The sequence below is a fragment of the Furipterus horrens genome, unplaced genomic scaffold (assembly GCF_987537825.1).
Source record: "Furipterus horrens unplaced genomic scaffold, mFurHor1.1.pri manual_scaffold_2, whole genome shotgun sequence".
In the NCBI taxonomy this organism is placed as follows: Eukaryota; Metazoa; Chordata; class Mammalia; order Chiroptera; family Furipteridae; genus Furipterus; species Furipterus horrens.
This window is the reverse complement of record NW_028327172.1, coordinates 62,980,000-63,005,232: the sequence shown is the minus strand read 5'-3', so window position 1 is coordinate 63,005,232 and position 25,233 is coordinate 62,980,000. Positions and strand designations below refer to the sequence as shown.

At 47.0% G+C, this 25,233-nt stretch overlaps 1 pseudogene across 1 annotated transcript; it reads left to right on the top strand.

Annotated features, from left to right (window-relative positions):
- Nucleotides 1-264: 264 nt before the first annotated feature.
- On the top strand, nucleotides 265-25,209 carry LOC150018690 (CDK5 regulatory subunit-associated protein 2-like; annotated as a pseudogene). Its single transcript, XR_016509140.1, has 10 exons — nucleotides 265-284; nucleotides 589-637; nucleotides 5,966-6,076; nucleotides 9,529-9,605; nucleotides 16,030-16,153; nucleotides 18,740-18,894; nucleotides 22,339-22,500; nucleotides 23,565-23,618; nucleotides 24,480-24,599; nucleotides 25,063-25,209. The product of XR_016509140.1 is annotated as a CDK5 regulatory subunit-associated protein 2-like (transcript).
- Nucleotides 25,210-25,233: the final 24 nt, after the last annotated feature.

The following is a 25,233-nucleotide window of genomic DNA, read 5'->3' as shown; positions in this document are numbered from 1 at the left end:
ATAAGTTGATTTCATTATATTCCAAATATTGTTTGGGGTTCAGCTTTAAAATTCTCTTACTGCTACAGTACTGGTTGTTAATAAATAGACGTTTGCCTAGGAACAGTTTTCTTGATGACTTGGGGACACCGGAGGCAGTATTGGAATCAGAAATGAACTCCCAAGCGTCCTCCTCGTTTTACTGACCCTACTCAGCTGCTGCTGGCAGAGTCACCGTACGTGCGGCGCTGTTTGCCTGAGGTGGACTCTGGGCAGCAAGCGTTCATGGGTTTTGCGATGTTCAGGTGAGCTGTCTAACGGTTTTGGGGTTTTCAGAGAGGATGAAAAATGGGCGGTGACCCGAAGATCTGCCTCCAGAGGGCTGCGGGGGACATGAGTTCCTTTTGAAAGCCGGCCTTTGCTCCCTGCCCGCTGATGCCGGGCTCCGCCAGTGCTTTCGCGCCTTTGCTCGTCACCACGCCCCTGGGAGGTAGTGGATCTTTATCCGCACTTTATAGCGGAGCCAACAGAGATGTGAAATAATTTTCCCAAGGTCACACGGCTCACCGGTGGCAGCATTGGGAGTTCGGTCCCTCCTGCTGGCCCCAGGGCCTTGCTGCTAGCCCTTGCTGCCTTGAAGCAGAAGGTCATGTGGCGGGTGAGCCTCAGCGTTGGAGGCCCGGGCTCTTGCAAGCCTTTGGAACCGCTCACCAGACTGAGGTGCCTTGCTTAGTTAAGGTGGGCCTGGTTGGAGTTGCCTGGATTTTTTTTTCATGTTGATTTTTATTTTTCTTCCCTTTTTGGCTAAAACAGGACCTGAGCATGGATGGTTCCCTTTGCGGGGGGTTGCAGTTCCACAGTAACACTTGGGTTCCGAAGGCTGGGATGTGCCAAGTGCAGCCCTTGCACTGGCTTGCTTTTTTTTTTTTTAATAATTTGTTTGTTTATTTTATTTTTAGAGAGAGGGGAAAGGAGAAAGGGAGAGAAACGTCACTGTGTGGTTGCCTCTCACTCGCGCCCCCAACTGGGGACCTGATGTGCAACCTAGTCATGTGCCCTGACTGGGAATCGAACCAGCAACACTTGGCTCGCAGGCCGATGCTTAATCCACTGAGCCACAGCAGCCAGGGGCTTACTTTTGAGCATTAGGTTTCTGAGTCCTGTTTGGTGGGTTCTCCATTTTGAGATATTTGTTCCTACTGTTTTCAGTTTTTCCAGCTCAAGTTTAAAAATTTTTTTGAGCTTATTCTCTTAAAGGGAGAAATTCAAATGAGAAGGATATGATTATGTTTTAAGTTCTTATGCTGTGCTAGGCACAGTACTAAACATTCAGATTAATTTATTCTAATCCTTATAATAGCTCTCTGAAATAGTTATTATAATCCTATTTTTATAGATACAGGAACACGCATACGGGAAAATGAACTTGACTAAAGTCATACAGCTAGTAAGGTAGTCTGGACTATATTTATTTATTAACTTGTTCATTCATTTAACAAATGTTGATTAACACTATGTTCTAGGTACTGTGCTAAAACATCAGGGCCATGAGTTGGTAAGGCCCATGCCATCAAAAAGTGGATTATTTTCATATAATAAACATAATAAATAATGAACATGTCAGTGAATAAGGTGAATCCAGATCGTGGAAAGTTCTAGCAAGACAATAAGAGTTATGTGTTAGAGCGTGACTCGGTGGAGGTGGTAGAGATGGGGGCCACTTTAGGTTCGATAGTTGGCAAGGGCCTCTTTGAGTCGGTGATGTTTGAGTTGAGATGGAAAGGAGGAGACCGAGCCACCCTGGCAAGTGCTGCAGGAAAGGCGATGCAGACAGATAGGGGCTGGGCCCATCTGAGGACCAGCAAGGAGGCCAGTGAGGCTGCAACCTTGTGAGCAAGGGAGAGGATGTCGAGGATGAGACCGAGAGGCGGGTGGGAGCCTGATGACGTGCCGCGCTCTGTGGCCGTGGCGGGGAGTTCTAGTCCAGGGGCGGGGGAGCAACAACAGTGGTGTGATAAGAACCGGATCTGTCTGACTGATGCCTCCTTGCATCGTATGGCCTTTGGGAAATTCTTACATGGATTTGTTCACCCGTCCAGCTGTTGGGTATTTAGTAACTGTCCCTTACGTGTTAGACTAGAATGCACAAGAAGATATGGTTCCCGATGTCTTAGAGATGGTTTGGGTAGGAAGGCCATCCCCGGCTGGTACAATGCCGTGTGTTAACGGCCAGGATGAAGAAAGTGGACGTGGTATGGAAACATTTAGAAGGGCTGCCAGTCCAGCCCGTTGGGGCTTTCAGAGAGAACTCGATGAGGGAAGTGGTAGTAAGCAGAGACCTAGACCGGCGTTGTTGGGAAGATGGGTCTGTGTTGCTTTTGGGCCTGTCTGGCATTCTCAGTGACCTTCTGAGGGCTTATTACCTTTCTCTTATTTTTAAAGAAAATGTCTTTACCTATAAATAGGACAAATATTCTTTCAAGTGTTGTGAAGAATTTTAGCAGTGTGTATAGCGTGGGCATTTTAAGCAAGCTCCATAAATATTTTATTGGTAGCTGAGTAACAGAATAAGGTTCCTCTTTATAGGCTGCAGCTGGCAGGGCAGACGTTTTTTTGTTTGAATGAATGTTTTATGTGCTGTTTCCTTAAAACATTCAAAAGGAGGCTTTAGTGAACCTCCCAATTGTTTCTTGTGCTGTTCTTGTTAGTCACAAAATTGTTAACAAGAGGGCCAAGGGCAGACAGTTTGAAAACATAATGTAATATCTGCTTATCATGTTCTTTTATCCAGTCATAAAAGTATGCTTATTAAATAGAGTACTATATGCTATTACCCATTATTTTTTTAAATGCTGAAAAAAACCCAGTGGGTATATATGTGTCGGGATGTACTAGTATTCAAATGCAGCTATTAATATTTTACTGTATTTCATTTTAGTTATTTTAAATTCAACTTTATTGAGATATAATTTACATAAAGTGAAATTTACCAATTTTAAGTGTTGGGTGAGTTTTGGCAAATGTATACTCTCTTGTGACCTGTCATAATCAAGATATATATATTTACACACACATGTATATAAACATACGTATATACATGTATATGTAGTTATAATTTTTTAAATATGTCTATACTGTTCTAGGTTATGACCAACATCACAATCAGATTATAGAACAGCTCCATACTGCCAGAATGCCCCCATGTGTTGTGTCTTTGTGGTCAAACCCTCTCTTTACCCCAGACATCTGGTAGCTATGCTCTGTCCTTCGTCCCTGTGATTTTCCTTTTTCCAGATGTCCCATAAATGGAATCATAGAGTATGTAGTCTTTTGAGGCTAGCTTCTGTTCCTCAGTGTAATGTCTTTGAAATAAATTCATGTTGTGTGTATCGCAGTAGCTGAGTATTATTCCATCATATGGATGAACACTGTTTATTCTTTCATCCTTTGAAGGGCACTTGGGTTCTTTTCATATTTTGGTAATCGTTAAGGAAGCTGCAGTAAGCACTCACATACAGGCTTTTGTGTGAACATGGGTTTTCATTTCTTTAGGGTAATTACCTAGGAGTGGAATTGCTAAGTCATATGGTAAGTGTAGTGTTTTGGGTAAGAAACTGTCAAACTGTTATCCAGAGTGGTGGTGCCATGTTGCATTCTCACCAGCAGCAGAGTGTGATAATGCCATTTGCTTCACATTCTCATTAGCACTTGGTATTATCAATTTAAAATTTGTTAAGCTATTCTAGGAGGTGCATAAATGGTTTTAATTTGCATTTTCCTAATGGCTAAAGGTGTTGAAAATCTTTTCTTGTGCTTATTTATCCTGTGTATCTTCTACTGTGAAGTTTCTTTTAAAATCTTGCTTTTTTATTTTATTTTTTTAGTTTTGTTATTTTCTTACATTTTGAGAGTTATTTATGTGTTCCAGCTACAGTTTCTGTATTGGGTATGTGATTTGCAAATGTTTCTCCTAGTGTGTAGTTTGCTTTTTTATTCTCTTAACACTGTTTTTGAGAGCTAAAGTTTTAAATTTTGTTGAAGCCCAATTTATTGTTAAAAAAATTTTTTTTAATGGATGATGCCTTCAGTGTTACATTTAAAAACTCTGCTGAGCCCTAGGTTCCAAAGGTTTCCCCCTATGTATTCTTCTAAAAGTTGTATAATTTTACCTTGCCTCCTTTGTCATAGATAAATTGACCATATAAGCGTGGGTTTATTTCTGGGCTCTCTGTTCTGTTCCTTTGATCTGTGTGTCTGCTTTTGTGCTGGTACCAGACAGTTTTGATTACTATAACTTTATAGTATAATTTGAAATCAGGGAGGATGATACCTCCAACTTCGTTCTCCTTTCTCAAGATTGTTTTGATTATTCAGGGTCTTTTGTGGTTCCATATAAATTTTAGGTTCTTTGTTCTAGTTCTGTGAAAAACGCCATGGGTATTTTGATAGGGATTGCATTAAATCTGTAGATTGCTTTTGGTGTGGACCTTTATAGGACATTAATTCTTCCAAATCCATGAGCATGGTATAGCCTTCCATTTATTTGTGTTTTGCTCAGCTTTCAGAGTACAAGTCTTTTGCCTCCTTGCCTGAATTTATTCCTAAGTATTTTACTCTTTTTGATGCAATTGTAAATGGTGTTGTTTTCCTCATGTCTTTTTCCGATAGTTTATTATTTGTGTATAGAAACACAACAGATTTCTGAATATTAATTTTGTATCCTGCAAATTTACTGATTTCATTTATTAGTTCTAATAGTTTTTTGGTAGACTCCTTCCTCCTCACTCATTAGAGAGTTAGTTGCAGACATTTTGACAGCACCCGTAAGTACTGCACCATGTAGCTCTCACTTAGGATATTCTGCTACAGAATCATAATACTATTGTCTAATATAAAGTTGTTATTCAGATTTCCCCAGTTAATTCCCACATAGCTTTTTAAAAAAATATTCAAGATGCACTGTATGATTTCATTGCACTTAGTTGTCATCCCTCAAGTACTTCCATTTATTTAGAATAATTCCTCAGTCAGTTTTGACTTCAGATTGTCATTAAGATTTTTGAAGAGTACAGGTCTGTTATTTTGCAGAAAGTCCTTTTATTTGGATGTGTCTGATTGGCAACTTTGGATTAGGTTCAGGTTAAAGGTTGTGGGCAGAAGTATTTTAAGTGAAATTGTTTACTTGCAGTGAGTTATTTCTGGAGGCACAAGATGCCACTTTGTCCCACCAGGGCGATATTAAATACAGTCAACCCTCTCTATTTACATCTTTAGCATCTGGATTTGACCAACCATGGATGTATTTCCTTAGAAAATATTTTCGAAAGTATAGAATATAGTCAAATACTACACCATTTTATGTAAGGGGCTAGAGCATCTACTGATTTTGGTTTCCTTGGGGGTTCCTGGAACCCATCCCATGTGAGTACCAACGGACAACTAACTGTGTGTGTTCTTGATTAATGTGATGCCTGCTAGGTTTCTGACTTTTCAATATACCTTTTCCTTTTGTTATTAATAAACCACCTCTGGGGTGATGTCTTGAGATTGTGTGAATATCATGTTGTCCAGGGATCTTCCATCTGATTCTTTTAGCGTTGATGAGTCCTCCCCGAGGCAGTCGTTCCTGTAGTGGTTGTGTGATGGTGGCTTCCTGTTCCTGTCATTCTTCTGTGTTTATTAACTGGGTTTCTTTTGTAAAGAAGGGGTTCCTTTCTCTTTTTACTTTCTTTCTTTCCTTATTATCAATGTGAAGTCTTGAATTCTTCCTTCTCTTGGTCATTATTCATTCTGATGCTCACATGGTCCTAAATTTGTTTAGAGGGAACCACTTAATTCTGGGCTGGCACAATTGTCGCACAGGCAAGCTCTCTCTAGTGTTTAACATTTGAATCCATTTGTAGCCCTGGAAGCTATGAGAATTAATGTACGTAACATCCCTTAGATTTTTACTCTTTTTTGATAACCACCTGTGCTTATTTTCCAGCAAATCACTGAATTGAAGAAAGAAGACTTTAACCTAAAGCTTCGCATCTGTTTCCTTGAGGAAAGAATGCAACAGGAACTCGATGGCCCCACGGAGCACATCTATAAAACTGTAAGTGGCCCCCCTTCTTGCTGCCATCCCTGATGTCTTTTCTCATGGTGCTCCAAGCAGAAACGTGATTAATATTTGCTCTCAGAGTGAGCATGGATAGATAGAGCTGCTTTCATTTAATTTGCATTGATTATGGGGAGTATAAAGACAATAAGATGACCTTAGTATTAAGTAAAGAGATACAAGATTAATTTTAAGGGATCCTTTTTCTCTTCTTAAAATTGGACTTCTGATTTGCTATATTTCAGTAGGCTTTTTAAACTTATCCATATTTAGACAAAGACAGTGAAATGGAAGAATGTCTTTGGAATTGAAACTTATTGTTACCCACTAATTTGTGTAACTGTAGGCAAGTCACTTCAGCTCAGCTGGGCTTGCTCCAGAGGGCAGTGATAATAATCCCTCCGTCATAGGGTCATTAGTGTGGATTAAAATGAGATGACAGATGAAAAGTCCCAGCACGCAGTCAGTGCTGGACAGTTACCATTGTCCGATTGAGGCTTCCGCGGGCAGCCCAAAGTTAGGACTGTCCGTGTTCCTGTGCTGTGGTTCTTCCGTGGGTTTTATATACTTGCTTATAACTGTCAGGAAAAAGGTTTGTTTCCAGCTGAAAGTCTTGGCCTGGAGGCTTCTGCCTGAAAACAAACCTTGGTTCTGAAACTTGAAAAAGAACTTGGCTTTCTTGAAAAGACATGAGTACAAACAATATTTCAGCACCTATTTCTTGGCTTGCTCCAGTAGATTAGCCCTTGGCCTGGGAATTAGTCCATTGTTTTCTCGTCTGAAGTTTGCACCAGTGGAAACTTTTGAAGGAGGAAAAAGAACTCTGCTTGAGTTTCAGTGAATGAACTTAAATGGACTTGTCTTGAAGAGAGATTGTTCTGTACTGTACTTTGAGCCTTTTCAAGAGTTGAAAAGCTCCCTTGTCCCACAAGACACAATTTTTTTTCTTTGTTGTGGGGGTGGGAAGACAATGAGGACATCCCCTTTTCTGGAAGGAAGTGGTGATAAAAGAAAAAACAACAGCCTAAAACATTTTATTTGTAAGTATAGTTATCATCTATCTCAGCACTTCTAAGTGATAGGAAACCAGAGCATGTGAATTGCCTTCTTTGTGTCAGGCGCTGTCCTGGGCCTTTGCACATCAGCGCCTTATTTTACTTTTCAAGATGGCCCTTTGCAGCAGCGATGAGCTCACTTGCAGGAGAGGAGCCTGAAGCTCAGGGGGCATCAGTAACTTGCTTGATGTCCTAGCCACTGTGTGAGGTGCGTTGGAGCCCAGGCCTGCCTGTCTCATTGTACCACGCTGTTTCAGCTACTCTTTTCCGTTGTCTGATTAGCTGACCCGACTTCGTCGCACTTTTATTTCAGTTTAAGTTTTTATATAGCTACACATGATTCAGAGTTCAAAAAGCGTAAAAGGTGTACACTGAAAACACTTTTGTCTCCTAGTCCCTTAGGTCTAACCAGATTACTGGTTCCTCAGGCAGAGAAGTTTTATGCATATGCAGGCAAGTGTGTATGTGAATATATATGTGTATAAGCCCCCTTTTTATATCAATGGAAGTATGTTCTGTTCTGTAACTTGCAGTTTTCCTTAATAATATCTTGGATATCTTTCCTTAGTAGTGGGTTAAAGCGTCTTTATTTATTTATTTTTTTAGTACCGATATTCTATTTTATGCTAATAAGGTGTTTTGATTTTTGGTTAAGAAATTATGATTGTCATATATTTAAGTTTATAACTTGAGGTGTTGGGCTTGCGAAGAATAGTCTAGCGGACATGTTAGCTCTCTGTTCTACTAAATTTGCTCGGCTGGAGTGCCAGCTGGTGCCTCAGAAAGCAGAGCACTCAGAATCTCTGAAATCAGCTCCTACGTAGCTCTTTGCTCTTGTGAGAGCTGGAAAGGAATCCACAGTTCGAACGCTGTTCCTGTCATTTTCACAAAACCGCCATTGAAGGCATGGTGCACTGTCACTCGGTGTCCTTTATGCAAAGATCATTTCCTTCTAGGAAAAAGTCCTGCCGCATAAGTGACTTCTTTAGTTCCTGTTGTTTGACGTTGAAGACAATAACATGTTCATTAGTTCACTTAGTCCTGAAATCCCCCCCGTTGGGTGGACTTTATGATTTTCTTTTGCCACTTGGGGGATCTGCAAGGAGAAACGTCGCTTTCTCACCTCCTGCACTTGTGCTTCTGAGGACAGTTACAGGCCTACACTTCCAGTTTTCTGTTCAGTGTTCGCTTGAAGGCAGAGCCTGTGTCTGCCTTGTTTACCTGTGTCCTCGGTGCTCAGCCCAGTGCTTGGCACGTCACAGGGACGGTAAATGTCTGTGAAGAGAGGGAATGAATAAATGAGCGTCTACTGATTTACTATGGTTTCCATTTCGTGAAGAGTGGAGGCAGGATTTGAACCCATGTCCTCCTGGTCCGAAGCCCATGACCTTTCCTTTCTGGCTGACTTCTCAGCCTGGGGATCCCCCAGAGCTGCTTGGCTGAAAGGAGGGAGGCATATCCTCCGAGACTGTAAATTTTACTGGAAATGTTATTTTGATTTAAAACGATATTCATGTATTATGGAGTAGAATGTAAACTTGGCATGAATTATTAAAACAGGAGCAAGATTTCAAAGAGAACCTGGAATTAGAGCAGTTCTCTGAAAACTTTTCAACCAGACCCGTTTCCACTCCGTGAATTCATCTAACACTGTCTGGGCTACATTTATGGACTGGTTTGAGAAGCCAGCCACCGGCCCACTGTCTCACGTTGGGAGCCGCTTGCTGAAGACTCTTGTCTTTGGATTCGCATGTGAATCGTGAGCCCCAGGCCACGTGCGACTCCCTTCCTTCTGGTCAGTTACAAGGAAGGCATTTGGTTGGAGAACGCAGCGGTGTCCCTAATAGCCAGCTTGTCCGTGCAGCTGCGGCTCTTTGGTGAGAACCCTGGAATCTCCCACTGAAATGAGGCAGGCAGTGACGAGGCCTCCAGTTATGCACCCACATGTTTTCTTTTTTGAAGCTGTAAAGCGTTTCCACTGCCACAACCAGCACACGTATGATGGTAAACAACCAGAAGTTAATTGCCTTGGACTGGTAAAAGCAAACTGCAGAATTGCTTGTAAATTTGCTTGGTGGAGGGCAAACAATTTTTAAATCGGCCTTTCTCATATGACATTTATGCCTTGGTGTTTGAATGCTCTGGCTGTTCGAAGCTTACAAAATTTACATAATTGTTCCAAGTCTTGTGAAATCTGGGGCTTTCTTTTGAGACCACCAGGGTTTGGAAATTCCCTTTTCCCTGTGCCCTGAGGCTAATGAGGTTTGGAGTCTGACGGCTGCCTATTACAAGCGTGGTGTGATCAGTCCACTCTGAAGATGGTTTCCCCACTGTAGGCACAGTATGGCCTGTAGTTTTACACTGTTTCTTTTCTTCCCTAACCTCGTCTGGAAGAATATCGAGCTCAAGGTGCAAGTGGAAAGTCTGAAGCGTGAGCTCCAGGAGAGAGCGCGGCTGCTCATCAAAGCCTCGTGAGTACCCGTCATCCTGTCACATGCTCGGGGGTCGCCCAGGGCCCCCCTGTGGCGGCTGCGTGGGTCAGTGAAACAGAGCCTCGTGCTTCCTAAGCCTCTTGTTCCCCAGCTGGGCTCGGGGGACCCCAAGGAGGCTTTGTTTATATATCATTATTTTTCAACCAACTTTTAAAGTTTATAGGAAAATGAACAGCTCTTACACGTACAGCAGGATGAATTTTCTCTCAGCAGAGACACCCATGGGACCACCATCCCGACCAGGAACCAGCACATCACCAGCCCCCAGGAAGTCCCCTTTGTGCTCCCAGAACTTACCCTCCTCCCACAAAGACGGCCACTTTGCTAACTAGCAGTATCGCCATTGCTTAGTTCTGCCCGTGGTAGAAATGGAATCCTACACTATGCTTTTGGGTCTGGTCCCTTTCCTCAGCGATACATTAGTGAGATCCGTTCATATTTTTTAAGTATATCATTAGCTCACTCACCGCTGTAGAAGTCCTGGGGGCATAAAGGGGACCTGAGGGACTCCTGCGGCAGGTGAGGCAGAGGATGGGGCTTCAGTCAGAGTAGCTTGTTTTTCTCTCTGTTTTGCTTAAAGAACATTTGAAGACTATTATTTTAATTAATTAAGTATTTATTGAACAACAAGCACAGTTCAGAGAATATAACCTATGACTCAATTGCTCGTTCATTCGTTCATTCATAAACATTTATTATGTAATTACTCATGCTACACATGGAGGATTTTTGAAAACAGATATTTCCTTACTTTAAGAGCTGATCAGAGACTGGTGACAACTCATCCTAGGAGCCAAGTGTAATGGAGGTGCAGTGATAGTTTGTGGGGACAGTGGGGTACCAAGTGTGCTGAGTTTCAGTTGGTGAGCGTGGCAGAAAACTGCCCAGGGTGGACTCGCCAAGGATCCAGCTGAAAGCTTATGTGGAAATGCTTCGTCTGTCACGGCAGCAGAGTTCCTGCGGGACGTGGAGCCGGGAGCGCGGAGTCTTCCGCTTAGGGCGCAGCTGCACTCTGGGCCGGGCCATGTGGCTCCTTTTACTGCCACAGGGCCGGCAGCCGGAAGGCCGACTGCTGTAGCCTTGAGCGGACGGCAGGTTCCCAGGCCTCGCTTGACCTGGCACGCGTGGCATGTTCTGAGTGAGTGAATGAATGAGTGAATAAACGGGGAAGACACGTTTTTGTTCTTGTTGCTGTAGTTTCCTTTTCCTTTTTCAGAAGCACATCATTCATCATTCCCTGGGCGAGGAGTCAGACCTCCTTTACCAAGCCCCGGCAGTCAGTGGTCGCGCTCGGTCCCGCTCATGCTCGGCGCCCTGCCTGCTGCAGATCTGGACCCGGACCGCTTTCAGTCAGGCGTGCGCACAGGGAAACCCAGACTCACCAAGGCTCTGTGCACGCAGGACAGCACACGGGGCTGGGTGCTTTGGGGGCCTGTGCACATGTTTGTCTGCATAGATTCTCTGAACCGCCGCAACTAGTGTTCAAGACCCTTTTGGTCTGATCTTGCTGGTCAGTTTATTGAGAAAATACTTATTAAACCACTGTTCTGTGCTGCACCGGACCCTGCTCCTGGGGATGCAGTGCTGAGCCAAGCAGGCACGTGGGGCTTGCGTTCCAGTGGGAGCGATGAGGATGAAGCGCTTCAAGAATGTGTATATCAGTGAAGTTGGGAGGAGAGCGGTGAGAGAAACAGGGAGCCGTGGGAATGGGTGTGTAATGTGGGTCCCCAGCAGGGAATGGCCTGAGGACGTAGCATCGGAGGTGAGATCTGGGGGGTCGGGAGGGACCAAGCAGTGAAAGGGCGGAGAGAAGTGTTGAAGGGGAGAGGAGCGTGCGGGACTGAGGGCAGGGGAGAAGTCCAGGGGGCCTTGCCTTGCAGGGTCTGGAGGCCTCATCAGAGATTTTGGTCTTTATCCCGAGATCAGAGAGAAAGTAGTCACGGGTTTTAAGGAACTGACACAATCAGTTTTGTTTTCTAAAAGGTCAGTCGACGCTGAATGGAACATGTTTTGTAGAGGGAGCAGGCGTAGAAGCAGGGGGACCAGTTAGGAGGCTAGCGCAGTAGTCGGTGACGGATGAGTGACAAGAGATGGATAGGTGGATTGGAAAGACACCGAGGAAGCGGGATCAACAGCGCTAAGTGATGGATGGGCAGGGAGCTGTCAAGGGTAGGTTGGGGGTCAAGGTCCTGAGCTGTGTTTAAGAATGCTCACAGTGACTTAGCTGCCCCAGCTTTCTCTCCGCCGACTTTCTACCGCAAACACAGCTCACAGACACTGAAACGCTCTGCCTTGGCCCTGACAGCGCGCCCCCCCCGCCCCCCCCGCCCCCCCCCGCAGGCCCTGTTGTCCACCCTGCAGAAGGCCTCCTGCGGGGCCACACGTGGCTGCCTCAGCCCACTTTCACCAGCTTCTCTGGCATGTAATGACGGTCCCGTTTGTGCACAGCGCTCTCCAGTTCATAAAACACTTAGCATCTTTTTGCAGTCCATCATTATCTCGAGGGGTCTTCAGACCTTGAGGCAGACCTCATTTGAGAGAGGAGGGAATTTCTGTTTGGAGAAGGGAAGGGCCGTGACTAGAACCGCTCAGCTAGAAAGATCATAGCTGGGATAAGAGCTCAAGTTTGTGACTTCTGGTCCAGCACGAGGTTTCATCTTCTTTTTTTACTTCCATGCGTGTTTCTCATTTCTTCAGAGTGACCGTACATCTCAGCCAAGGGCCTCTTCCTTAGTGGGGTTCAGGGCCGGTGGAAAGGGCAGGGGCTCTGGGCTGGCTCTAGCAATAGGCAGGACTGTGGCCTCCGAGCCCTAGAGCTGCTCAGCTGTTCCTGCTCCACAGAGCCCTTGTGTGGGTGACCTGCCGTAGGACATGCACGCCGTCTTCCGCTGACCTGCTCAGCGTGCCGTTCCCTTTACCTCTCACTGCTCGGCACCTCGCGGTGTGTGTGTGGTGCGTACCTGTTGATGGAAAAGTATCTTTTTGTTAATGCCCTCCACTTCCTTTTTGAGTTCTGTGGTTGTTTCTGTTTTGGGTGGTCGGCTTTTCCCTGAAGAACTATAATTAGAATGGAAAGAATCAAGAGGAAATGTTGATGGTTAGGAAGAGCAGCGAGAGGGGTGTTTACAGAAGGTTCATTTTTGCATTGGGTGGAAAGCTGGATGAGACCAGTTTCTCTCAGCCTTTCCTCTCCTTAGGTCTTGCTGTCTGTCTCCTTGGGAACAACAGGCTGGCATGCAGCACTCGGATCAGAGAGGAAGGAGCCCTGTCCTATGAGGGTACTTACATTTTTGGAGAAGCGTCTTAGCCTCTAAGCCTGTCCCTGGCACTCGACATGCTATATCGCATTTGCTTTTACAGCAGTTATTTGAGGCAGCCACAATTCCCATTTAAGTGACGAGGAAACTGAGGCTCAGAGGAGCGGGGAACTCGTTCAGGCTGGTAACAGATCTGGAGCTGGTCTGGTTCAGGAGCCCACTCTGCCTTGCTGTGAAGTAAACCTATATGCTCGTTGACAGTCCATTGTTCTATTTGTCAGTTACCATAAGGGGACATTAAAAACAAAAGCAGACATATTGTTGGGAGTAAATTTTATTTCTGTAGCTTTAAAACACAAACAAAAATAATAATTCCATTAGTAGAGGAAAATTGCACTGTACTGCTGAGTGTAAATTTTATTGCTACAGTAACTGTAACATACAAAGATGATAAATGAAAAGTTGGAACATTTATTATTGGGAGTATATTTTATTGGTATAACTAAAATGCGAACAAACTGAATAATGCCAGTACTTGTTAAAAATTGTAGTCGGCCGCTTGACAAAGTACAGGAGGCTGACTGTAAAACACCAAGGTCTGATCTGGGCGGACAGGAGGGGCTGGTGTATTTGCCCTCGCTGGCTGGGGTGGGGCGTGGGGTGGGTTAATTGAGGGAGTGAGCCTTTTCTAGAGGAGGCTCTAGAAAACCCTGGGGCTAAAACCTTTGTGGTGGTTTGAGGAAGCTCAAGACTGGAAAATTCTGGATCCAAAGCTCAGGAAGGAAAAGCGTCCAGTCCAGCATTCTTGCAGCCATATAGCATGCCCTCTTGCGAAGTGACAGAAATGATCGGGAATCTGTGAACTCCAGACAGTATTGGTCAGGAAATGAGCTGAGGGAGTGGGCTCAGGACGTTTCATGGCATTACTCAGGAAGTGGCCGTGGTGGCCTCAGTTCTGGCCAGCGGATGACCCTTTCTCAGCGCAGACACCAGCCGGGGGCAGAAGGAGGCCGCTCCAGGCATCTCAGCGGGGCAGGCACTGCGCCGGCCTTGGCGGCAACAGGCTGCCGTGCAGCACTCGGATCGGAGAGGAAGGAGCCCTGTGCTGTGACCACCACGTGTCTTAGCATGTTCATTCCAAGAGGTCACCGCCTCATTTTTCCCAAGAGGAAACTGAGGTCTCAGAGGTAATTCACCCGGAGTCACACTGAGGACAAAACAGTGAGAATTTGGAAGCGGATCTGTTCAGCTTCAGAGCCTATGTTCTTTCTTTCCAGCTGTTCACATTGAATCCCATTACAGTGATGTCACGGCCCTGGGGCCTTCGGAAGGCTCATGGTGAAAGGAGACACGAGAAGAATAAAGTCTTTATTTGCAGGCAATTCATGTTTGAGGCTTGGGCAGCAAGGATGGCCCTCCTGACTGTCTCTTGTTCTCAGTCCCAAATTCACATGGCCTGTACATGTGCGTGTCCGATCACATATCTTGGTTGGGAAAGTCTTACACACCCCTCAAGTAGGGCTTGGGAGGCTGCTGGTGAATAGATGTGTTCTGTTGCAGTTTCTCTGAGAAACCAGCTTTAGGTGGAGCCATTTCCTTTATATTATTCTGCCTTTAGGAAACCCGCAGTCATTTCAGAAACCGATGAGACCTGCTCTGGGTACGTCTCACAAATGCATATCCGACCCTGTTCTTCTTCTGGGGAGGACCAGAGTGGAAGGCGTCAGTGGTTTGGTCCTGCGTCTGATGTGGGTGTGCCCTCCCCCCGCGGCTTGTGAGGCGGGGGGCGTGCTCCATGGTGCCACAGCAGCAGGACTCTGCATTTTATGTTTCTGTAGCACGGGGTGTGGGCTGCTTGCCCCTCTCCTCTCCTCTCGCCCTCAGTGCCAGCTGGTGCCCACCTAGGTGGACTGTAGCTAAAATGCTTCCCCTCCAGCCGGCAGAAGACGAGGCATGCAGTCCCATGACTCCTCAGATTCAGTTTTGTTTCATTCTTTTCCCTGTACTTTGGTTTGTCAGACCAGCTCTCTGCCGTTCCTACCCCCGGTGGAGGTGTACTTTATTGGAAGTTTCCTGGTGGGAAATTTGGCAATAATTGTCAAAAAAATCTTAAGAGTGTTTACACTTTGAACCAGTAATTCTCTTTCTAGGATTGACCCTAAGGAAAGCACTGGATAGTATACCCACGGGGATGCTTTCAGCATAACGTTGCTTATAGTAATAAACAATAAAACTGACAGTTGTGGAACACTTACTGCTGACCACTATTCCCAGAGCTTCATCACTATCATCAGAGGAATGTGTAAAGTCAGAAGCAATCTAAATGTTTTAAAAATAGGAGTCGATTTAATGTAGTACATTTTATACAGCAAATTAATTTGCAGCCTCTAAATATTAATGTATATTTATTGACACAAAAGGATGTTTATACTGTGTTCAGCAATAAAGTCAGATCACAGACGTATACTCTATGATTCTGTTTTTGTAGAAAACGCCTCAAAGGCTGTATACTAAAATGTTAGCGTAGCTATCCTGAGATTATAGGTGATTCTTAACTTTATTTTAAATAGTATGTATTTTTTTAAACATTTTTCCTTAATCCTCACTCGAAGATATGTTTATTGAGTTTAGAGAGAGAGGAAGGGCAGGGGTGGGGTGTGCGGGGAGAGATGTCGATGTGAGAAAAACATTGATCGGTTGCCTCCCATATGCGCCCTGACCGACGATCGAACCCACAACCTAGCTATGTGCCCTGACTGGGAATCAAACCCACAACCTTTCGGCCATGGGACAATGCTCCAGCCAGCTGAGCCGTACCGGCCAGGGCTCATCGGTTGCTTCTTGTATATGCCTTTGGAACAGAGATTGACCCCACAGTCCTGGTGTATAGCGATGATGCTCCAACAAATTGATCTACCCAGCCAGGGCTAAATAATATGTATTTTTATTGATACATCATTCACGTATAACATTGTGTAAGTTTAAGGTGTACAACATGTTGATTCGATACATTTATATATTATATTATCAGTGTTTTTTGAGTTACAGATACTAATTAATATAACAGGTCTGTAGGAATATTCCTTGTTTCTTAGGGTGAATGCAGTCACCACCTGATGGTCACCCTCATTTGCCTCTTTTTGCAGCAAAGCAGCTGAGAGCCTCGCCAAGGGGGGCGGCTCTGAAGTTCGGCGGGTGAAAGAGGATGCTCAGAAGAAGGTGAAGCAGGTTGAAGATCTCCTGACCAAAAGAATATTCCTTTTAGAAGAGGCAAGTCTGGAAACCCCGAGGAGAACGTGTTCCTTCCAGTGGGTTAATAACGGAGTGGGCAGAATTCTGTTCTTTTCCTCATAAACTGTCAAGAGTTTCTGAAGACATGACAGCCATCCTCGTTGAGCATCTCCGTGGTTCCAGCCCATTCTGGGTGCTTGACATACAGCATTTATACCCTTACATCCTGCAAATTGGCCGTTATTGTCTCTTTCCTACAGGCGAGGACACTGAGGTGCGGAGAGAAATGCTAACCAATCCAAGCTTAATCTTGCATAGAAATGGGTGACTGATCTAAAACCCCGTGTTCCCGCTGTACCACTCCTCTTGTTAGCTGGTTTAGTGCCTTTCTTTCCCTGAAGAGGACACCGAGGCCCAGAGAGGGGGAGTGACTCACCCATCATGGACATTATGTGTCCATGCCGCCCGTCCCCAGCGTCCAGCCTCCTTGCCACCATCCCAGCGTCCCCAGCGTCCAGCCTCCATGCCACCATCCCAGCGTCCCCAGCGTCCAGCCTCCTTGCCACCATCCCAGCGTCCTCAGCGCCCAGCCTCCATGCCACCAGCCCAGCGTCCCACCAGTGTTGATTGAGTGCCTCTTTTCCGGGGGGCACTGTGTATAGCTCCTCATCTTCCTGATTCTCAGGTGCTTCCTATGACTGATGGGAGTCAGGATGTTTCTTGGTTAGAAAATCCTGGTTCAATATGTTAAAAAGGTTGCATAAATTAGTTACTTATGTCTTGATCTTTGGAGTCTGTTGTTTCATCTTGCTTTCTCTATCTGCGACCCTGATTCTTCTAAGCAGACATGAGGAGAAATAGCACCAAAAAGCACGTCTGAATTCAAAGAGTGGGTATATTTGTACTGTATTTTGAAGCTTACAGTGTCCTTCTCCAGTTACGATGTTCACTGGAGCCCTTCTGTCAGCTTCATGGGGGTGTGTAGATATTAGGTTGATCGGATAGACGAGGAAATGGGCCCAGAGAGGGTGGGAAACGAGTCATGGTCATGAGTGGTAGAGCCGGGACCTCTGAGAGTCCAAGAAGGGTCTCTGAGTCCAGGTTCTGACTTTTAGTTAAGATAATTGTGAGCCTTTTAAGACGCTTAACCTAATCTTGCTCATTCATCTTATTTTTCTCAGTAAGTGCTTCCCACTGTCTTAAGGTGCCCGCACAATGGGCAGTACTAGGTTGAATCCCTGCTCTGTCACTTACTAGCTTTGTCACCCTAGATAAAGCAGTTCCCTTCCCTGAGTCCCTGCCTCTTACTCTGTAAAATGAGGCTAGTGCTACCTGCTTTGCTGTAGTAATTGTAATAACAGCGGTGCTACTACCGGTTTCTCAGGGGCTTACCGTATGTGAGGCATCCTTCTCAGCGTTTTGCATACATTGATTTAGGTGATCCCCTCAACAGACCTAGAAGGTAAGTGCTTTTGTCATCTTTTAACAACCAAAAGGAAAACGTGACCCTCGCACAGAGTGGCTGAGTCACTTGCTTAAGGGGACACAGGAAGTAAATGCCTGGTGGTCTGGCTGCAGAGCCTGCACTCTGAACTGCGGTAGTCTGCCAGTTGTTAGGGTTGAGTGAGAATCAAGGGTATTTACAAACAGAGCTTCTTGTAAAGCCCGGTGTCGAGTAGGCTCTCAGTAAGTCAGAGGTTTTGTTGCTTGGTCTCAGAAGATTGGGACATGATTTTTCCCAGCTACCACTATGATTGACAGACAAGTCTCTTGGGAGACAGTGTTGGGGGAGGTCCTAGAGGGGAAGGATTGGGGGGAAGAAGCCACATTTTTCTGAGTTCCCTGTGATACAGCAGGCATTTGTCAGGTCTCACAACAAGTCTCTGGTAAATGGTTGTTATCCCTGTTGTGTAGATTGGAAAGATGGGGCTCAGGGAGGTTAAGTGACTACCCAAAGGTCACACAGCAAGTAAGTGGGAGCTGGGCTTTGTACCCAGTATGATTTGACTTCTGTGTTTGTGATGTGATTCGAGGCGGTTGGCTTGAGTAGTCCCAGGTTACTTTCATGAGCCCCAGGTCCCTTATCCCTAACACAGACCCTGGCTGCGTGATTTAGATAACTTCCTTGCTGGTTTCTGTGAGCGCCCCGGAAGAACCTAGAGTTTTTCACCACCTAAATCTCTTTGGTGATACAGAAAATGTACTTTAGAATTGTGTAGTCATTATCTTAAAAAAAAGCTAGTGGGGGCGGTGGGGTGTGGGATGAATTTGTGTGGAGATTATGGTGACTCTTTGAGATTTACGTATGTTTAGGTATTGAGAGGCGCATTTCTCCTTGTTCTCATTGAGCTGTAAATATTGATCTGATTTTTCAAAACCAAAACAGTTCTCGTAGAGTTGAGTCTTTTCCATAGGAAATGCCTATTACTCTTCAGGATACAAGAAGGAAGGATGGCTGGCAAATGTATTTATTACTGATTCTCCCCATGTATGTATAGTACAATTCAGGGAGGGGAAATGTGCCGGAGAAAAAGTCATAAATATTTATATTTTAATCCAATTTCCTTTCAAAGTGTTCCCAATTGTATTGAAAAATTGCCTCACATGCATTTAATTTAACTCTAGGATGTGAAAGCCGCCCAAGCAGAACTGGAAAAGGCCTTTGCAGGGACAGAAACGGAGAAGGCTCTGCGGTTAAGCTTGGAAAACAAGCTTTTGGAGATGAAGAAGATGCACGAGGGGACCATGGACATGGCTCTGGGCCTGGAAGAGAAAGACAGGTCTGGCTCTGTCCCTCCGATACCTGACAGTCATTTGTCTGGCAGCATGGGGGAAGAATTGTCTCTTCCCTGTCCCCTTCCTTTCCTCCTTGTTCCCACAGTAAGGACACTAGGATTCTGAGGACCGAGAGAGAGAGGTAGTAGATAGAAATTCATGCTGGGATTTTCCACTCAGATACTGAGTATAGCATTTGGCTTTGGCTGTAAGCTTCCTGGTAGCCAAAGGGAAAAGGGAAAGACTATTTTGATTTCTCTTTTTCCCTTAATCTTGATGATGACAGGATTAAGGTGACAGAACTAGGGGATAAGAGAGAGATGTATTTTAGAAGGTAGAATCACATGTTGGCGCGAAGGGCTTGGTGGCTGATTGGATTTGAGACTGAGGGAAAAGGCTGCAGAGATAGCCCCTCACCCAGGTGAGCAATAGTGGGATGGTAGTGCGGTTTGCTGAATTTTGGGGGGGAGAGGGAGAAAGATGTTTGGGGGCAGAGGGGCTGGGAAGATGAGCTTTCAGCTGGGACATGTTGGATTGAGGGACTGTGGGCATCCAAGAGGGGAGTCCAGAACATACTTGGGCATATGGATTAAGGCCTGAATTAGAGGATTTAAGGATCCACTCAAGAACCAGCTACTGAGCAAGGCTGCGTTGGGTGTGGGCAATGCAGAGAGGAGCACTGTCTTCCTTCTATGGAGTCCCCGCGTGTGAGAGGGGACAGAGGTACAAACAGGGTTCTGTGCTGAGACCTAAGTGAGGGAGTGCCCAGCTCTGCTTGGGCGTGGCGCAGGGAAGGCTCATGGGAGGAGGCGTGATGGGGTTGCGGGGGAAGCCTTGCCTCCCCGAGGGAACGGCATGAGCAGTGGTGTGGAGCCTGGCTCAGTTTCTAGGTAATTCCAGAGGAAAGTGCAGAAACTTGGATTCTTGTCTTTTGGGGAAAGGGAGCTTGGGAAGGCTTAATGCTTATTGAGTAATCACTGGTCCAAGTGGTGGGGTGTCCGTGGACGTGGGTTGTCTGGTCAGGGCCTTGCTAAAGGCTTCGTCTTCCTGGGGTCTCCCGCAGGTCTAGCTGGGTAGGCGCAGAAGCCTGACTTGTCAGAACTGCGAATGCGTCTGACGCAGGGGTAGGTGCGCCCCAGCCACGTCCCAGAGACTCAGGCAGCAGGGAGCCCTCTGGGGCTCTGCTCGCTGAGGGTGTTGTGTGCTTCCTCCCTGAAGGCAGGCCTGTTTAGGAAGCTGAGCCAGTGACAGAAGGTGAGGGCTCAGCACAGAACTGGAACAGGGTCCCCGGTCAGGCCCTGGTGACGTCAGATCTGCCACACAGTTTGACGGGGCTTGGGGCAGCGCCCTCACAAGGATGTTTTGCGCCCTCACCACCCTTTTCGAAGGTACATGTGTTAGCTACTTGTTGTCCTTCGATTGGACTTCAAAGCTAGTCTGTATCTTCCAGGCAGCTGACAGTGAGGAGCCCTGCAGGTCAAGTCTGGCCAGCAGATATGTTTTATCTGATTTCCTTTTTCTTTTGAAGTTTTAACTAGTCGCTAATATTTTTAAAAGTCTTAATTTTATGTAAGAGCCTGGGTTTCTGGATGCTCTTGGAAACCAGGAAGGTGCTGGAGGATGGGGCCATGGTCCTGCCCGAGCGCTGCTGCCCCCTGAGGTGGCCCCGGCCCCTCTCATGTCCGTCCCCGGCTAGAACTTGCTTTAAGGTAACTAAGAAATCAGTGTTATCAAGGTGTGAGTTGCACATGACACAACACCCATTTTAGTGTACAGTTGGGTGACTTTCTGTCTCTCCCGTTGATTATGTGATGATTTCAGAGCCGAGCCCCTAGAGGGCACTCTTACTCCTCTTCCTGGTTTTGGGAGCCTTGTACTGGTGCTGCCAGTTCCCTCCATGTCCGGTTGTCTTAATCCATTTGGTGCCATAGCAAAATACCCCACTCTGGGTCGCTTATAAACAACAGAAATTTATTTCTTACAGTTTTGAATGCTGGAAGTCCAAGTTCAGGGTGCCAGCATGGTCAGGCGAGGGCCCCCTCTCAGGTCCTTTTTCTCATTGTGTCCCCACTGGCGAAGGGGCAAGGGATCTCTGGAGCTTCACTGATAAGATACCAGTCCCATTCATGGGAGTTCCACCCACATGACCTCATCTCCCAAAGCCTCCCCCCACCCCCATAATGCCATCACTTTTGGGGAGGTACAAATGTTCAGCCAATGCACTGAGGTGAGGTGACAGGACACGGAGGGGCACTTTAACGAGCAGACCGGACTCTGGGAGATTCAGTCCCCACGGCTCACCCACAGTCTGCTTCTCAGTGTCGTTCCCCCCCCCCCCCCCCCCCCCCCCCCCCCCCCGGTCAGCAGAGGAGTGAGCAGAGCCTCCCTCTGCAGGGGGCGCCGGCACATGCGTCCCCTTCCAGTGCGCCGCCGGGGGCTCTGACTGCCCTTAGCCCCCTCCTCACCTTCACCCTGGGAGCCGGTCCTCTTTCCGCCCCAGTGCGTTGCTTTTTAGGCTCAGCTAGAGACACTCTTCGTAGGGTCCTTCGACAAAATGCTCATCATCGCGTGCTAAAAGGAAAAGTAATAATTATAGCAACTGTCATTTGTTGAGTTCTGCCATATGCCTGGAGCGGTGGAGGTTCGTTTTAAATAGCTTATCTCCATTCCACATAAGCAAGTTATCCCCATTTTATAGCTGAGGAAATGCAGGCTCAGAGAGCCGATATAATGCGGCTGTTGTCAGAGAACAGGTGATAGAGGTAATTTGGTGGCCTCGAGAAGGACGTGTTCGGCTCTACCTGAGGGGCCGCCGGGGGTGTCGGTTGGCAAAGGCCCCCCTAGGAGAATAATGCCGAGCTGAGCCTGGCAGGACTATGGGCGTTTATCAGGTGGAGGTGGGAGTGGGGTGCAGGGAGGCGTGTGCGCGAAGGTCTGGGGGCGCAGCACAGCCCGGCTTCTGTCCTAGGCCCTGAAAGCTCGGCCGGGCCCCCTTGCGGAGGAGTTTGGTCTTTATCTCGGAAGACAGTGCATTTTAACCTTTGACCTGAGATGCCTTGGAGAGACGTCCTTTTTTTTTTTGCATTTACCAGAATAGTCTGCTTTATTGGTCATGTTTATTTAGCTTTCAGTGCCAGATTTTTATAGGAGAGGAGATTTCTTGGCCAAAGAAGTAGTAATCCACCGCTCTCGGTGGTGGGGCTGTTGGGTGTCTGAGCAGGGCTGTGACTCAGTCAGACCCCTAGTCTGGTGCCTGGGAGGCTGGGGGTAAGGGGACAGTTAAGGTCACGTGAATTCTGGTCCTTAATCTCCGACTTGCAAAATGTGATTTCATTCGTGTTCAGTCATTGGATGTGTCTACTTTGAAGATGCATGGCCCCATTTCCTACCTCCTCCTGCTCCACTGAGCTAAGAGAACGGCCTAGAATTTAAATTTTGTTCTCTTTTAGACCGATTGAGGACTTGAAGCTGTCTTTGAAGAGCAAAGAGGCTTTAATTGAGTGCCTTCAAGAGGAGAAATCTCAGATGGTGTCTCCTGATGAGAACGTGTCATCGGAGAGCGCCAAGGACTTTCTGCTGCTCGGAGGGAGGAAAAGGAGAGAGACAGTGAGGTGAGGCGGGAGGACACGGAGCGGGGACTTTACTGAGCAGGCCAGACTCCGGGAGATGGGATGCCCCTTCAGTCCCCACGGCTTACCCACAGTTCGCTTCTCAGTGTCACCCCCCATCAGCGGAGGAGTGAGCAGAGCCTCCCTCTGCCGGAGGCGCCGGCACATGCTTCCCCTTCCAGCCTTGTGTTCATGGAGGGGGTTAAGGAAACAGTCCATGCCTGCGCGCCTGTTGCACTGTGTGTTAATTTGTTGCTGCCCAGAGACTTTATTTTCATCCTTTGGGTTTTCTTGGAATGACGTTATGGTACTTACCTGGCTAGAGGCAGGCTGAAGGCCATCTCTGGTCTGAGACTTCAGAGGCAGCGGGGCAGGGCACTCACTGGTTTGGGCGGCAGCCCGCGGAGGGATTCAGTGCGCCGCCTCATTTAATCCTGGCCGCGGGTGAGGCGGGGATCACGGCCCCTCGCCTTGGCTCAGAGCAGTTGCTATATTTTCCTAGGCTCCAAGAGGTGGGTTACTGGTACTGACCCGAAAGCCTCCCTGGACCCCTCCCCACACTGGGTGCCCTCCTCGGCCAGCTTTTGGAAGAGGGTGGGCAGGACCTGGACGTGCAGGTAGGCCTAGTCCACACCGTCCCGTTCTTGCTGGAGCCTGGGTGGCTGCTGTGTGCGGTATGTTCTCCTTAGGAGACACTCTGGGTGCTCATGGAAGGTCTCAGCTTCTTTACGGAGCAGGGCCTCCTCTGTCCCGCACACAGCAGTGAATTCTGTGGCCTCACCAGTTAGATGCTGGCTGTCCTCAGCCGTTGTCTCTTGCTCCTCAGAACCGTCTGTCTCACTTCCTCGGCCTTGTCCCTTTTCATTGTCCAGTGGCTCCTTGGTTTACTCTGTGTGGGTTGCTCATCTTCACATTTTTCTTCACTTGGGTGGGACAGGAGTGGGCACTTGCTTTCCTGAGTTCCACAGCAAGGGGAACAACAAGTAAAGGAGGTGCTCATTCTTAGGGTTCTGGGGAAGCTGTGGATTGTGGGTCCCTTCTGGGCACTAATTAATGCGTTTTCATAGGCTGCACAAATGGAGCGCCAGACGGAGAGAAATCGCTTTGAAGAGAGGATCCAGGTATGTTGATACAATTCTTAAAAATGTGTTGAAGATTTATCCTTGGCTCTTGCTTTATTCTGAGTGCAGCAGGTAATTCTGTGTGGCATTAGCTGTCACTCATCGAATGCTACTGTCTGCCAGTCGAGCTTTAGGCCCTATGGAAAAGGTTTCTCAGCCTTTGTAATAACTCCGTGAGGCAGGCCTTCCCATCTTGCAGATGTGGCCCGTGAGGCTCAGAGCAGTGAGGTCCCTCATCCAAGGTCACGTAGCTTGGCGGAGGTACAGCAGGGATTCAGACTTGCAGTCTGATTCCAAAGCCATTGCTCCGCAGTCCCTTAGTCACGGCAGCTGGCTCTTGTAGAGCACCTGCCAGCTTAGAAAGTACTTGCACGTCCGTGATCTCATTTGATCCTCACGACAGCCTGGGAGGGAGGCAGCAGTGATTATCTTTAGAAATGAACTCAGACGATAAATGTATATGTTCTGTCTCCATCAAACTAAGTTCTCTGCTCGCTTTCGTAGCATTAAGGAATGAAATTAATGATCTGTTGTTTCCCCCAAATAACCTGGTGTGGTTTCAAAGACACCGATGTGACTGCATTCAGATTCCAGAAGGCACTGGAGTCCTTCCTGTAGGAATAGCTGTCATCGTTCTAACTGATCTGATCCCCTTCCTTCCCCCCGGTCCTGCTGCTGTGAGCGGTAACACAGTGACTTGGAGCTGATGCCGCTACGTTCGACTCTACTTGGAAACATTAATCACAGGCTGACAGGCATAAGATAGAATAACTGCATTTGAATGTGCTCTTAAAGATATATTTACAATGCATTTTGGTTGGAACACATCACTTTAGTGAATCTTTTTCTAATCTAATTTAGGCACTTCAGGAGGACCTGAGAGAGAAGGAAAGAGAAATTGCTACGGAAAAGAAAAATAGTTAGAAGAGGGATAAAGCCATTCAGGGTCTAACCATGGCATTGAAATCAAAGGAAAAAGAGGTATGTCTGATACACCTCAAGTGAGATTTTTCCTTACGAGCTTCACACTGAGTTTCTTCCTGGCTCTTGCCTGCCGGGCCCCAGCCTGCCAGGCCCCTGCCCGCTCTGTCGGGCTCAGCCTCCTCTGGTCCTGGAACCTGGCAGCACTCTGGCCTCCCCGCATTGGCCTCATCCCCTTGCTTTGTCCCCCTAATTCCTTAGCTAAAGTGCCATATGCCAAGGGGAGCCTGCTCAGGTGTGGTTCCCATCCCCATTCTATCCCCTCGCCGCCCTGGCACTTGGCATTCGTGGCATTTTGCACAGGGTCATGTCTGCTGCTTCCCTCCGACGGACAGTTCCGTGAGGACAAGGAAACCGGTAGAAGATTTACTGTTGGACATGGAGCTCCCAGGGCAGGGCAGGGCTGGAGCTGGGCCCCAGAAAGCCTCAGCTCGGAACCAGGGATTGGTTTTCCTCCTTACAGAAAGGGGCAGAAGCCCCTGTACCCTCCACCGCTCAACCAGGAGCCTGCTCACCTCAGCACAACCTCCACCGCGCCCCCCAGCTTCACCGCTCCATGCAAGGCAGAAGGGGAGCCTTTTCATTCAGAAGGAAATGTTTCCCCTGGCTGGTATGTCTCAGTGGATTGAGTGCT